Source organism: Sapajus apella, unplaced genomic scaffold (assembly GCF_009761245.1).
Source record: "Sapajus apella isolate SASKATOON/1434 unplaced genomic scaffold, GSC_monkey_1.0 scaffold56, whole genome shotgun sequence".
NCBI lineage: Eukaryota > Metazoa > Chordata > Mammalia > Primates > Cebidae > Sapajus > Sapajus apella.
In genome coordinates, this window is record NW_022436996.1 from 4,688,157 (window position 1) to 4,701,707 (window position 13,551).

The 13,551-nt window shown below is 46.7% G+C and overlaps 1 protein-coding gene and 1 long non-coding RNA gene across 4 annotated transcripts in view; one reads left to right on the plus strand and one right to left on the minus strand.

Annotated features, from left to right (window-relative positions):
* The window catches only part of DPP6 (dipeptidyl peptidase like 6), a 1,109,512-nt gene that overhangs the window by 636,610 nt on the left and 459,351 nt on the right, over positions 1 to 13,551 (minus strand). The gene's annotated exons all lie outside the window — the stretch shown is intronic.
* Positions 1,006 to 13,551, plus strand: part of LOC116528045 — a 16,564-nt gene continuing 4,018 nt past the window's right edge. Inside the window, exons 1-2 of the long non-coding RNA XR_004258823.1 lie at positions 1,006 to 1,023; positions 2,843 to 2,845. This is a non-coding gene — a long non-coding RNA (uncharacterized LOC116528045). The remainder of the gene's footprint in view (positions 1,024 to 2,842; positions 2,846 to 13,551) is intronic.

A 13,551-nucleotide genomic window follows, 5' to 3' on the forward strand; every position in this document is an offset into this window, starting at 1 on the left:
TACCTTCTTAAATTTGTGCAGAATATTCTCAGAAAACTGCATATTTTCTGAGCACATTTTTCTAAAAATCAAAAGGGCATAAAGGCAATTTCTTGTTTATGGTATGCTTACTCTGAAATCAGGATGTTTTTATTTATTTCTTTTTATTTACTTATTTATTTATTTTGAGACAGAGTCTCACCCTGTTGCCAAGGCTGGAGTGGAGCGTCACAATCTTGGCTCGCTGCAACCTTTTCCTCCGAGGTTCAAGCAATTCTCCTGGCTCAGCGTTCTGTGTAGCTGAAATCACAGGCATGTGCCACCACACTCAGCTAATTTTTTGTATTTTCAGTAGAGACAGGGTTTTACCATGTTGGCCAAGTTGATCTCGAACTCCTGGCCTCAAGTAATCCACCTGCTTCTGCCTCCAAAAGTGCTGGGATTACAGGCATGAGCCCCCATGCCCAGCCCTGACATCAGAGTGTTTTCAAAATGTTAACAATGAAGGAACTGATCATACGCTGCAAAAGGCCTCTTATGTCATCAAACTCTGTCACTGATGTCAGTTTCCTCTGGACATTACTAGAAATCTTTTCTGCAGTTGCCTAATTTTGGTAAATTTTAAAATCTAACTCTATGCATTGGGGACACTGGTGATTTCCATTTTGAAAACAAAAAACAAATGAAGTGTCAGAGCTAGGAATTTGGAAAAATTCACTTTCTGATTATTGATTATGGTATTTAATGTACACAGTAAACTTTAGAATGTAGTTAGGTCTTCATTGAAGGTCATGTTTTATGAAAGATGAAGCTTTGCAGTCGGTTGGATTGGCCTGGGGAGCCGATGAAGAATCATTTAGAGGACGCAGGTTCCCTCAAAGCTGAGTTTCATTTTCATCCCGAGCACAGAACTTAGCAGTCATCCTTGAGACCTCTCTTTTCCTAACAACCCCAAATCACTGGGTCACCCTGCCACATGGATTTCATTTTATTATTTATTTTTTTTAGACAGTCTCACTCTGTCATCCAGGCTGGAGTGCAGTGGTGTGATCTTGGCTCACTGCAACCCCCGCCTCCAAGTTGAAGCTATTCTCCTGGCTCACACATGGATTTTACATCATAGTATCTCTGAACATTGGCCATTTCTCTCTACTCAACCATCACCATCATGGTCCAGGCAGCCTGTGTTCCTCCTGGGCCACAGTGTCCTCCAGGGACAGTAAGGCCATGTGTCCCCTCCTGGGCCCCCGTGTCCTCCCAGGCATAGTCAGACCATGAGTCCCCTCCTGGGTCCCCATGTCCTTCCAGGGACGGTCAAGCTGTATGTCTCCTCCTGGGCCACAGTGTCCTCCAGGGACAGTAAGGCCATGTGTCCCCTCCTGGGCCCCCGTGTCCTTCCAGGAACGGTCAGGCTGTATGTCTCCTCCTGGGCTACTGTGACCTCCTAGAGACAGTCAGGCCGTATGTCTCCTCCTGAGCCCCCATATCCTCCCAGAGACAGTCAGCCTGTGTGTCTCCTTCTGGGCCCCAGTGGCCTCCCAGGGAATGGTCAAGCTGTGTGTCCTGGTCTGAGCCAGAGTAGCCTCTGAGTGTTCTATTCACCTCTGTGCTCACTCCTGTCCCTTTTGTTCTCCACTCTGAAGAAAAGGGGATTTTTCTTGTGTGCAAATGTGATGTTGTCCTCACTCTACCCTCACCCGAGAGCCTCTCCATGGGTTCCCATTGCTCTAGCAGGATGTGGCCCACCACGCCCTGCAGGGCTAGGCGCACCTCCCACCTCTTCCTTCCTCTCGTCTGTCCCCTCCCTACGGGACTTGGCCACATGTGTCTGCAAGAATATTTTAACATTCTTCTCCCCATTCTTCATTTTCTACTCACCCTTCAGATGTCAATTTGATCTCAGAGCCTCAGGGAGCTTGGCTCACCTTGCTGGCTTACACCCCATTGTCAAGGGCTATTGCCAGCGTCTCCCCCATCCCTAGGTTTCAGAAAGTGTGCCCATTACGTTTTTACATTTGCTTAGGTAGTTACAGTTGGTTCTTATCTCGCTCTCTGACTAGGTATTGTTAGTTTCACATTGGCCATCATTGAATCCCTGGTGCCTAGCACACAGTGGATGCTTAAGGAATATTATTTGTGAAACGTGTTAGCGGATGAATGAATGGGTGGTGGGCACACCTGTTTATCTACAGTCTGGCGTGTGAGTTTCACCCTGTTGCTGAGCTTCTCCTGGTAGAGACGGTCTGCAGTATGTTTCGCTGGTCCCTGGCCATACCATCTTTTTGTCCAGTGATTCACATGGGGTTTTTTAAGGGACGGGGAAGAGACTTTGCACATGCAAAAATGCCAAATGCTGACAGGAGTGGAAGCCAAGAGTCTCTTGTATTTAGCAATCTGTTCTACTTCAACGGTTTTCAACTCAGGCTCCACAGCATTACGGGGTTGCTTTCGATTTTCTCAAGGATTAAAATTTTAAAAAAATAATTACCTTTATGAAAGAGGTGTCAGGGTCCTACATGATGAACGCCAATCACCAAAAAGGCTTCCCATGACCTGCCAGGCTGTGGCATCTCTGCTCCTGCCAATCAAGCCATCGGAGCTCTCAACCGAGCACTGGTGGTTCCACCCCACGCCTGGAAGACCCATCACCAAAGAGATGCAGGCACATGAGGTGGGGCTCCTCAGCTGGCAGAACGTGCAGGAAATGAGCTTCCTGATCTGGAGATTTTACTGAAAGGGTTCTGTCTGCTGCAAAGCAAATTGTTTTAATCTGCTCATTGCTTTGATGCCCACCTCAATGTTATGAGCGGAGGAATTCCAGAGGACAGCTGCGTGTGGCTGTGGAGCTGGAGAACGCACAGAGGCGGTGGGACTTGAGTTGTGCATTGGATGATGTGCTCCATCTGGGTGGCTGCGAGGATGGGGTCAAAGGTAACAGATTAGGAGCAAAGGCGCAAAGATGAAAATGGGTTGCAGAACATTCGTGGGTTTGTGCTATTTGAATACTGGGGCAGATTCATCAGGAAGAGCAAGTGGGCGAAAAACCTGGGCATACGAGGCAGAGGCGAGGGCTTGTGTGCCATGTCACAGAGGCTCTCCCAAAAAGATGTTCTATCCCCATGGTAACAGAATTAAGCAGACTAAGGAGTCTTCATTTTTTTTCTAAATAATCTAGAGAAAATTAAATTAAATTTTCCGTTTACCATGAATATGCCTTCTTTTTTTTATAATGCAAAAGTGTTATATTTAAATGGGGGGGTGCTATCATACAACCATTATCTCTGAAAAGCGCTTGGCCTGCTTCCAACCTTGTTCATCAGCCCCTATTTTTAATTCAGTGGAGGTTAATAGCAATTCTCAGCTGCCTTCGCGTGGCCAGTTTCCCTGGAACGGAGAGAAGATCTGGAAGCCTCAGAGAGTAATGAAGTCATTATTATAACCATTTTAATAAAATTTTCAATAGTTAAGCCACCTTTCTGTGATTTATTGTTAAAAAACTAAGCCACTGAGTCATAGGACTGAAAAGGTCAACCAATGAATAGGCTGCACTCAACAGATGTAATAAAGGAAGAAGAGGGGCTGGGGGAGGAGAGGGCTACATGAGAAGCTGCTCTAGGGTCTCATGCCCCCCAGATTCATGTACTGAAACCTAATGGCAGTTGGGCATAGTGGTAGGGTTGGCATGGTGGCTCATGCCTGCAATACCAGCACTTTGGGAGGCCAGGGTGACTGGATCATTCGAAGTCAGGAGTTCGAGACCAGCCTGGCCAATGCGGTAAAACCCTGCCTCTACTAAAAATACAAAAATTAGCTGGGCTTGGTGGTGGGTGCCAGTAGTTCCAGCTACTTCAGAGGCTGAGGCAGGAGAATCGCTTGAACCTGGGAGGTGAAGGCTGCAGTGAGCTGAGACTGTACCACTGTACTTCCAGCCTGGGTGACAGAGCAAGACTGTCTCAAACACACACACACACACACACACACACACACACACACACACACACACACACACAGAAACCTAATGGCCAGTGTGACCTTGATAAGATGTGGGGCCTTTAGTGGGTAATGAAGTAATGAGGGTGAGCCCTAAATATAAGCAGGAATCCCGTTTTCATGCCAGGCACCCAGCGAATGCTCTTCAAACTTGAGTGTCAATCGAGACCTGTACATGCTATCCACACATGTGGTCAAACTTTCTTTATCACTAGTTCAAGACTACCATGAGATGAAGGAGAAAGCAGCCCCCAAAACCCACTCACAGAGGAGCCCCTGGAACTCTAGAAGAGCCACAGCAAACCTTGTCGGTGAAAGCCCTGGCCTCTCTGCAGGAAGAGGACACGGCAGCTCTTCTGCAGGACTCACCAGCTCCGCTTACCACACGAGCTGTTTTAGTCTGTTCATGCTGCTATAACAAAATACCCGGAAATGGGTACTTTAGAAAAAACAGAAACATACTTTTCCACAGCTCTGGAGGCTGGAAGTCCAGGATCCAGGTGTCAACAGTCTCCATGTCTTATGAGATTTGGTATCTGGCGAGGGGTGCTTTCTGCTTCCCAGTGGCATTTTATTTTATTTTATTTGACTTTTAACTTAGGCTCGGGGCACATGTGCAGTTTGTTATATAGGTAAATTCATGTCACAGGTGGGTTGCTGTGCAGATGATTTCATCACCCAGGTACTAAGCCTAGTGCCCGAGAGTTACTTTCTTCGCTCCTCTCTCTCCCCGCACCTTCCCCACTCAGGTAGGTCCCAGGGTCTGCTGTTCCCTTTTTTTGTGTCCATGAGTTCACTTAGCTCCCACCCATAAGTGAGCTGTTTTGTTTTCTGTTGCTGTGGTATCTAGCTACGGTGTTTTCTTACTGTGCCCTCACATGGCAGAAGGAATGGAAGAGCAGAAGGGGCTAGGCTGAGGCAGGAGAATCACTTGAACCCGGGAGGTGAAGGCTGCAAGCTCTCTGAAGCCCCTTTTAAAAGGACGTTAATCCCATTCATGATGGCAGAGCCCTCAAGACTTAACTACTTCCCCAAAGGCCCCACCTCCTGATACTGTCACCTTGGTGTTTAAGTGCCAATGTAGGCATTCTGGGGGAAACATGCATCCAAACCACAGCACAAGCCTAGCAAACCGGATTTTGGAACTCTAGTTTTTGAAACGAGCCAGAATAGAAAGACAGGTGGAAGGCCATGAACTCCAAGGCAGGTACCCAATGGTCTACAGGGACAGACAGCACAATTCTCCGCAGAATCACAGAATGGAATGAAATGGTTTGGCAGCCTTTGCTGAAGAAAGTAGACAAGCAAATAATACAGTTCAGAAAGATTCCGTTGAGACAATTGCAATGTTAGACAAAAAACCCTTCAATGGGTTAGCTTCAGTTACCCGGAAAGTTCCTCCTTCCTCAGCAATGCCAGATGTTCACGTGCATGTGTGTAAAAATGGTGATCCACTATCACAGTTGAATCAGATGCAGGGAGTAGAAAACCATGATGTTTACTGCTGGGCAAAGAAACAATGACTGCTGAAAACCTTTCTGAAATGTCTAAATTCCACCACTGCCTGGGTAAGTAGGTTTGCTGAGTGGAATCTTATCTTTGGAGATGAAAAGCACTCACTACCGAGTCTAGGAGTCCATCACCCTGAGCAAATGGCTTCCCTGTCCTGGCCTGGGGATAAAGGTCAGTAGGATGGCAGGCAAGGGCTTTACCACGCTAAACTGAGAATTTATACAGACCTTTTTTTTCCCCACCATCAAGTCTGTCTTATGACTCTGCAAGAATGAATAATCTTAGGAAGTAAAATTTTGGAATAATTGAGATTTAGTGTACCAAAAAATCTGCAGAATACACAGTTCCCAAAGACAGGCCCATTCTGGGAAACCTATGTATGTATATCTCTTCAGTGTGTATAGTGTATAGAAATCCAAATTTCTGATGTCCTTAAGTCACATCATTTGTTCATTAAATTCTAGCACTGGCTTTTTTGACAATCCTTTAATTTTGGCTCATCTTTTGGGAATTGGAAATGGCTATATATATTTAAAGTACATATGCTTGCATTTTTAGCCCTGCTGTTTAATAGAAAAGTGATTTACAATTCTGGACTGGCAGAGATGGATTCTGTGGTGGTGCCGTGGAGCACTTCCAGATGAGCTGAAAGATGGTTTCTGAGCATGAATTATAGTCCACATGTAAACAGGAAGACAAGGAAAATGATGAATCATCTCCTACCATCTCTCAGTACAAACCTGCAGACTATATAATTTAAAATTTACTTTACTGCCAACAATACCCATATAATGTGATCAAACACAAAGCGCCTATCAAATACATTAAGAAACTAAAGCAATATGAAGGTTTCCTGCAACCCGAAGAAAGCCTATGAATAATTCACATTTCCATGCATGAGGCCATCTAAAGGTGGCAACGACTTGTGCAGAGTACCCAACTCTGAGGGAAACTGATGAACTAACCAAGGAATCTGATTTAATATCAAGATGATATTTCGGTTACCTTGAAAGATAAAGCTGCCCCTTCACATCTTTGAAGGTGCTCTGCAAGCCTGGGCACTGGCAACAGGGGGACAGGAATTGTGAGGCTGGATGAGGTTGTGTGGATTAGTGACCCCAGATTCTGGTGATCCTGGCACTTCCTGCGTCTCTTCCACTGCCTTTAATGGGCAAAGGGCTGCTTCACCAGGATCCCAACTCACTCTCTATTCAAAGGCAGTGTCAATGCACAATCTGCCTCAGCACATGGACGGCTGATAAAATGGGGGAAAACGATGGTGGATGGGTTTTAAATGTGAAGGGCTTTAGCCTCTCTGGATTTATTTGGCTTATTTTTTTGTATATTAGTTGTAGTCAGTATGCCGAGAGAAATACGCTTTCAGGGACAGGAAACCGCAGCAGAGGGAGGACGCAGAATCACAGGTCATTCAGTCCCACCAGCCACCCCGATCTGACCCCGCACACACTCTGGTCCTCAGCCCTGCCCTCCAAGAGGGGCCAGGCTTGGGCAGCGTAGAAGGCCCAGGCCCTTCCCTCTCTCCCTCCTGGGTGGTCACAGCAGGGCTCTTCGACTCCTCTACCCTGAGCTGGGCACAAGGATATGGAATGGACTAGGAACTTCACTGTGCCCTTGCCAGAGTGAGAAGGGATGAGGTGGGACCCCAGCCTCGTGGAAGGTTTGAGCATTCCTGTACATTTCCTTAACAGACACCTTATGTGCTCGAGCCTGGATGAGTGAAAGCTGGCTAAAGATGTACTCTATGTTTTTACAGCAGTATGTGTGTTGATAGCCCATAGACTTTTCTTTTAGACAATATAATTTTGCAAGAAGAAGTCTACCCTACCTCCTAAATAATTACGTTTATTTCTAACACACATGGAATCTTACTGTTCAAGGTACACATTAACATCCCAGAGACATGCTATTTGCAGTTCACAAAAGTTCTTAATACTTTAAATCTGAGTTTCTGTTCCCTTGCATTTCATTCTTTTTGTGTGGGTCAGATGATTTGTACTTCCATGCAAACCAACATTTGAAATGTCCAATGACCACTCTGACTTAACATGTGCTAGGCATAGCTTCAGAGATCAAAGTGCGTTTAGATGAAGTATCCCCACATTAATGCTCTCATGAAAACAAGAGCAACCCCGCAAACTGTCCTTGTCATGGGGTGACCACTCCCTCCTTTATGTTTACCATTGTGTCTTTGCCAAAAAGTATCTGAGTGCAGTATTTATCAATGGGTAATTTGAGAGTACTTTATAAAAAAAATTCTATTTCCTTAATGTGGAGACTTGTGCATAGAATTTGAAAAGGTAAGCATTTCACTCACCTTCTGTGGGAAGGGACACTGTCTAAATGTGGAACATCCAATTCGGATTAGAATAAGTCTCATATTTCTAGTTGTTTCCTTGGATCTTTTTTTTGTTTTCAGAGGGGTTTCATTTCCACAGTTAAATCATTACATCAGGTTGAATTTAAGCTTTAACACATATATGAGGTTTATAATTTGGAAAAAAACAACAATAAACAAAAAATGTGAACTTTGTTCAAACAACAGCAATAACCAAGTTTACCCAAGGCACGACCTCATGTAGAACAGGTTCCCACGAGTGAAGATGAACTGTCTTCCTCCTGGGACTCACTGCCTTTGGGGAGCTGGCACTGATGCCCAGGGTAGGAGAAGAATTACTCCAGCAGTTCTGTAATTTGAAAGGGAGCCCTTTAGAAGAGAGGGTCATCATACACCCTCCGTCCTCCTTATGGATAAAGGAGAATTTGTGATACTCTCTGGGCCATTTGCTACCAATCCCTCTCCTTATCCCTCCCCAAAGCCATGAACTCCTGAAGGCCTTGCCGTAGTCCTTGGACCAAGCATGAGCTCTATTTCTAGAACTGACCCTTCTGCATACCTCGACCTTCCAAATCGCTACCTTATGACGGCTACATGACCACATCCTTGATTCTGCATCCTCCAATAAGAGTCATTGTCTGTTGCCCTTCCAGAGGGCATTTAGCAGGAGCCCTATGGTAAGATATGTCATTGCCAAAAGCTGTGGCAAACAGTCTCTGGGCACATCCGCAGGAGATGAATCCCAAGAGGTTCTCCAAGTCCCTGACTTCCCAGAGCTTGTTTTTGTTGTGTTCTCTTCCCTGAGTTAGCTGAACACTCAGTGGCTCCTGTGGGGTCCCTGGAGCCAGGCTGCTCTGGGCTTCTCCTCTGTTCAGATGCTCAGAGATCAACTGATTGCCAACTGGGCATGTCCTCACAGAACCTCAACACTGCTGTGGTTCCTGGCAGAGGAAGAAAGAAAGAGGACTGACCAGAATGCAGCTGTTCACTGGGCCCAGGACTGCCCCCTTTGCAGCTCCTTAGAAGCAGCAGTAGGTATGTAGCATAAGAGAGATCTACACTGTTGTTTTGGTGGCTGGTTGAAGAATTCAGCCTACTATTCAGAAAATTCCTCACAAGCGCCTTGCCCACCATATCACTCAGCTGCAGAGACTTAATAAATCAAAGAACCCAGCAACCCAGAGAGGGGAAAGTGCTCTAGGCCAGTGTTTCTTTCCAAAGTGCAAATGAACTCTCTGGGGATCTCCTTACCATGTTGATTCTGGTCCAGCCTTCCTAGGTGGAAGCTGAGATGCCACATTTCTAAAAGACTCTCTGGTGACACCAAGATGCTGTGTCAGACACCATACTTATGAGCAGGAAGGATAGGAAAGGCCCTTTCTCTCCCCCGCCATTACTAATCTATTGGTAAAGACAAGACAAAGTCTGTCTCTTCCCTTTGACTGTGACGATTTTACCTGACTTCCAGAAAGGAACTCCGGTATTGGTATTCCTTGTTTTCTTTAACCTCCAAACCATTCACATACCCCAGAGCCTCTCAACAGTCTCTCAGTTCAATAAATCCATTTGATATCACCCAAGACTCCCCATGATACAATTTGGCTCTGTGTCCCCACCCAAATCTCATCTTGAATTGAAATCCCCCCACTGTTGAGGAGGGGACCCAGTGGGAGGTGACTGGATCGTGAAGGCGGTCCCCTCATGCTGTTCTTGCGATAGAAAGTTCTCATGAGATCTGATGGCTTTAAAGTGGTGGTTTCCCCTGCGTGCTCTGTCTCCTGCTGGCACATAAAACATACCTCACTTCCCCTTTGCCTTCCACCTTCCACCATGACCGTCAGTTTCCTGAGGCCTCCCCAGCCACGCAGAGCTGGGAGTCACTAAGTCTGTTTTCTTCATAAATTACCCAGGCTCAGGGAGTATCTTTATAGCATTGTGAAAATGGGCTAATGCACCCCATCTCTCTTTAAGTGGAAAGGCCACTTGGAGGCTAACATTTATTAAGCTGCTTCTATACACCAGGAAAGAGTGCATCAAGTCTTACAACACTACAAGATGCAGGGCACACACAACTGTACACAAAAAAAATTTGTTTGTTTTGAGACTGGACCCCACTGTGTCACCCAGGCTGGAGTGCAGCGGCACAATCATGACACACAGCATCCTTGACTTCCCGGGCCCAAGCCATCCTCCCACCTGAGCTCCCTAACTAGCTGGGACTATAGGCACACATCACCACACCTAGCTAATTTCTTTCTATTTTTTGTAGAGATTGGTCTCACTGTGTTGCTCAGGCTAGTCTCAAACCCCAGCCTTAAGCAATCCACCCACCTCGGCCTCCCAAAGTGTTGGAATTACAGATGTGAACCACCATGCCCAGCCAAGATACATATTTTTATACCCAGTTTACTGATAAGGAAACCAAAACTTGGAATGTTTAAGCCATTTGCTAACAGTGTCAATCAGAAGTAGACAAGGTGGTGTTTTGAGGCAGTGCTATTTCAACCCAGGTGTGCCCAACTCTTTCCTCTCCACATCACAGTGGCCATTTGTTTAATCATTCATTATTCTTTCAGTTAATGTAGCACCCGTGATGTGCCAGGCACTGGGCTGGCAAATTCTCTCCAGCGAAGACCTCAGAGGTCATGAGAACCCATGAGCACGTCAAGTCCTTTTCTGGAGGCTCCACCTCAAGAGCACATTTCTTACATCTCTATTTCAAACAATCTGATGCAAAATAGATGCTGTCTCAGTGCTTTGGTGAATAAATTGGGTTGCTGAAATTTTCAGAGAGCCTTTGGTGTTGAAATCCCTGTCGTTCTGAACCTAAACACCTATTTGAAATGTGTGAAGTGTGCTGATGGTGTCTGCCACCATCTCAAATAAACAGCGACTTTGCTCCTCATTAGTGGTTATGGCTGCAAAGCTTTGAGTGTTTCCAGCCCGCTTTCCTTGGAGGCTTCACGTTTCCTAAGAACTGCTTTTTAGAGGCACGATGTCTTGCTGGAAAAGGAGGAAATCGATAACTCTCAAAGACCATCTTCCCATTTTCTCACCTCTCGTGTTATCGGGGAGTGGGGAGGAAAGTGGATTCCATCTGGAAGCCAAGGCTGCTGACTGGGAAGTTGGCTTCCTTCTGTCCCTGCTTTTCCAGGGTCTCCTCCGTGGCCTGTGTTCAGGTTTTCATGAATCACCTACTGAGTGCATCTGTCTCGAGGGAGCGCATGACGGGCACACCTAAGGCTGCTCCTGTGATTTCAATGGACTCACCCAGGCTAAAGGGGACGCTGTGGGGATCAGTCATGGGAGGTTTCAAACCTTGGTATGTGAAAGTGCCACAGGGTACACAGAATTGTAGAGACAAAAGAGAATGCTCATCTTCTGGTGGGTACGGTGGTCCGACCTCAGACGGCCCCCAGCTCTGTGTGCAGAGCTTCTTGGATGTGCATTCCCAGGGGCACCGATGAAGCTGAGTGGTTGGATTCTTTTGTATCTACATTGCACTCGGAATGCTCAGTCCTTGCAGCAGCAAGTCCTCACTGAACACTCAAGGCGGTGACAAGGAATAAAAAGAAGAATCAACTTGAAAACACGTGCTTTGACTTGAGGCAGAGAAACAGTGAGTTGCAGCCTTCGTGGCATGGAATACCTATAGGAAACTGGTTATATGATTTGTTTATCTATATATACATCAAATGATTTCTACTCAATCTGAAATAAAAGTATTCAATCTCTACTTGCAAGCTCTTCCCCTGGCCCTGCGTCAGCCCTGACCCTGACCAGGGTGGCTCCTTTTTCGAAGCTGCAGGCCTGGATTACGCCTACATCTGGAATCACACTCCCTGGTGCCAAGTGCGCTGGCTGAACCCACACCTACCTGGACCATCACGGCAGCTGCCATCCTCCCACCTGTGGAGGGCACGGCCTTTCGAGAGCAGCAGAGGATTCTGAGCAAGTGCTGATGTCTGGCCTTTGTCTGTTTCCCTGCCAACATGGTGTCCGCCGATGCCCTTGTTCCTTGAGCATTTTTGTATAATGTCTTCCGGATCTCCTCCTTGTGCTGGGGCTAAACTTGTCCCTGGGAGGTGAGCTCAGAGATGTCTCCTGGTTGAGGTCCCCGTGCCCTGCTCTGAGGCCAGAGCTCACACCCCACCTGTGTACTCCTCAGCATCCACCCAGCTCTTCCAACCCGGCACCTCCCATCTTCCATTCTAACAATTACTCGGCGTTCTCTCCCAGCTGATTGTGATTTTCAAGGTCAAGGATTTTATCCTGTATTAGATTACATAGTAGGTCCTCAATAATTGATCTTTTCAATAAATAAATGGGGCATTCATTTCTACTTACACCATAGGTGACCAAGAAGCACTTGCTGATTGATTGAGCTCTGAGACCATAGGTGACCAAGAAGCACTTGCTGATTGATTGAGGTCTGAGACCTCGATTGTCCTCACATTCCCCACCTCTCCCAGATCCCTTGACCCCTACAGCATCATACGTCCATGTACTTAGGCGTAAAGGGATCCCCCGCACTGGAATCATCTGCCCTTTCCCTGGATTGCTTTAATAATGGAGGAAAAGTTGGTCAGGTTGGACTTTTCAATATTACTTATTTAAGGCAAATAGAGTCCTTGTTTTGTGAGCATTCTGAAGCCTCATTTATTTTTCATTTATCTCCCTGGAATTCCTACGAGCTGGATGTCCTTATTTTCTTAGGGAATATTCCAAGGACACGAGTAATGCATTTGGTATTTCTTATAAGGAATAGGAAGTTGAAAGCTCCTGGGGAAACTGTCTGGAAATGAAAAAATCAGTGTGTTCTGGAACAGGAGGCTGTGGGAATATGATAAGACTCATTCAAGTTTTCCCAAATTGAAGTCATCTCTGTAGAGAAGAAGCAGGCATGGGAGTGGTGGCAGTTTCATACTCGGATGTCCAGCACTGATGAGCCCTGTGATGAGGGCAAGGTACCCAACTTGTCTGGGCCTTTCTTCCTTGTGTGTTAGGTGAGGCATATCCGCCTGCCCCTGATGCCCGGTGAGGAGCAGCAGAGTGAGAGAGGAAGGGGCAGGGCACTGTGGCAAGACCACAGAAGGGGCTTGAGAAATGTCACCCCTTCCCAGTAACGCCACATTGACTCATAATGGGGAGGTTTAGCTTCAGCGTGAAAGGCCTCAGGACAAGGCTGTCCCTTCCCTGTGTGGAGCCTGATGAGGGCAGGTGGGATCCAGGGGTTTCATCACCTCCAGCACAGACGCAGAGGAGAGCCAGCTGAAAGCTGCCACCCAGACAGAGACTTGGTGATCTGGGCTACGCGAGGGCCGCCTGTCCTCTGAGTAAACGGTTTCCATAGACCAATGCCTCCATGTGTGTATGGAGGTGGAGAAGAGGGCAAAGATCGGGCCCTGGGATTAGCTGTTCTGAGGCCAAAGACACCATAAATGCGCATTTCTTCCCGGGTACTGGCGCAAAGTTCAGCAAAAGCCCTTACAAACCAACCATTCATTTTGAAAGAGCAGGATTTTCACTCCTTGGCTGATCCTAGCATTACATAAATGACATCACCGGATAACACTTCCCTCTCCTCAATTCCAGAGCCAAGAGGTCAGAGAAGAAACACAGAGGTGGACGTGAGGGGCGCTCGCTGGGAAAACCTGTGACTCCCTGGCATGGAGGTGGATGTGAGGGGCGCTCGCTGGGAAACCCCGTGACTC